At 38.7% G+C, this 1,617-nt stretch overlaps 1 long non-coding RNA gene across 1 annotated transcript; it reads left to right on the top strand.

Annotated features, from left to right (window-relative positions):
• The first annotated feature begins 299 nt into the window (after positions 1 to 299).
• Positions 300 to 1,126, top strand: LOC143847334 (uncharacterized). Its single transcript, XR_013235015.1, has 2 exons — positions 300 to 613; positions 796 to 1,126. It is a non-coding gene; the product is annotated as an uncharacterized LOC143847334 (long non-coding RNA).
• The last annotated feature ends 491 nt before the right edge of the window (positions 1,127 to 1,617 follow it).

Consider the following 1,617-nt stretch of genomic DNA (forward strand, 5'->3'; position numbering starts at 1 on the left):
CCTCAGGAATTTTGAGATTAATTTTGGGACATCTGGGGACTCGAAAGTCGGGAATTCTATTGGATATTCAATTTTGGGGAATCCGGGCTGGTCCCCGAATCGAGAGGTATCTCACTTCACATCGCCGCTCATGCTGTGAGGGGCACTCTTTCGAGAGTTCCTTGGCGGAGCTCTCCTTCACGTGGATGATCCCGAGACTCGTCGTGGGGGCACGTCCCCCCGCCCCTCTCGGATCGTGGGTCCACAGATGCTAATATTTAACTCCTTCGGGCTTATTACAATGCTTGCTACCATGGCAATCCATTTTGACGATTACAGACGCTTGCTACCATGGCAATCCTTTTTTGTTATAGTTAAAAAACCATTTTTTTGGCAAACTGTCTTGGGGCCATGACAATCCATTTTTTGTTACAAAAAACTTCACGGATAGCTACTTGTAATCTACTTTTTGGAACACAGTAATGAAATATTGGGCATCTTTCTTAGGGCCATGGTTTCTGATCTTTCCTTTCATTCACAGCTGCTTATGTATTTATTTATTTATAGAATGGTTGCACAACTGTTTAACTTGTGTTGAAGATCCCATTCTGCTAGAGTTATGTTCTTCAAGCAGGTAACGATGTTCTTCAAACTCCATACACAATGTTACAATTGATCAAGTTGGTAAACTTCTTCAATTGGTCAAGATTTTATTGCAATTTGTTTGTAAACTTGCATTCTAAATTGCATACCGAAACATCAATGGGTGGTTTTCTTTAGGGTTTGTGGAATAAAATTCTTGTTTGTTTTTTGCAGTGAATTGAAGATGATTTGGATTAACTTTGGGATAGACAGACATATTTGCTTGCAACCCATCACATTGAATGAGGAGGAGAAAGAAGATGCATAATGGTACTAGGAGACAAGCTAAGATTGGATTTTCCATCATTCTTTATTTGTACTGGGAACTATGATTGGGTTTTCTCATCTGTGGAGGGCAAGCGAGAAGAATTCATGTGTTTGGTTTGTGGTATTTTTTTTTTAGCTGAAAATGGTGTTTGGTTTGTGTTCCTTCAAGGAATTACTGATATTTGTTGCAGTGGTGATTTTACAATTCAAATTCCCATTTAGCAGTCTAGTATTTGAATTTTTTTTGTGACATCGTAGTAATTTTTTGGGCCATTACAATTAGAGTATCTCTTTAGGGCTTGCACCAAGCAGACGTGAGATTGCCATCTACTGGGTGGGCATCATTGCAAGCTCTCACTAAGAAGTGCACGAATATTCAAGGGCCTCTTAGGCCATTATCACCAACGGGCTGGTATGGGCACATGGGCACATGACTTTAACTTTACATAAAGTCTTCACAATCAAAAGACTAATACATGCAACACAATTTGCTTACAAAATCACTTGGAAATCATATTCGTACCATAAATTGATGTTTCTGCTCAAGTTTTGAGTCCTCTAGTAGAATTTAAGGCAAAAGATGAATTCAATGTAAAGAATTGTATCAAATGGGCAAAATATTCAGATCTTCTAAACCACGATGTGATCCTTGCAATCTGAACTGGATTTCTTCTTCCAATACAAGAGTTCCATTGTTTAAAACTTTAGGAATAGAAAGTTCACCAAATA

The sequence above is a fragment of the Tasmannia lanceolata genome, unplaced genomic scaffold (genome assembly GCF_043159265.1).
Source record: "Tasmannia lanceolata isolate RefF3 unplaced genomic scaffold, GAP_Taslan_0.1 ptg000015l, whole genome shotgun sequence".
Classification (NCBI taxonomy): domain Eukaryota; kingdom Viridiplantae; phylum Streptophyta; class Magnoliopsida; order Canellales; family Winteraceae; genus Tasmannia; species Tasmannia lanceolata.